We start from the raw sequence: 320 nt of genomic DNA on the forward strand, positions 1-320 counted from the left end.
CTCACATCCCCAAATGTTTAGGGAACTTTCTCAATTCTGTGCACAAAAAAAAAAAAAAAAAAATAATATTTTCTCACAGATTTTGTGGGGGGGTGGGGGGTCAATATAATGTAAAGTTATTTTCAGTCATGTAATTTCCTATGCAATGCAAATATGTCAACATCAACAACTCGTTATTTTTCTAATTATCATCAGTACTATATCTCTTATCCTGTCTAGTGCCATAGTGTATAATAATACAAAAATTATGATATGTATTTTGTGATATAATTTTGTTTTCATTCTGCACTTTTCTGTTATGAATAAAATCAGTAATATAA

The sequence above is a fragment of the Phycodurus eques genome, chromosome 2, assembly GCF_024500275.1.
Source record: "Phycodurus eques isolate BA_2022a chromosome 2, UOR_Pequ_1.1, whole genome shotgun sequence".
NCBI lineage: Eukaryota > Metazoa > Chordata > Actinopteri > Syngnathiformes > Syngnathidae > Phycodurus > Phycodurus eques.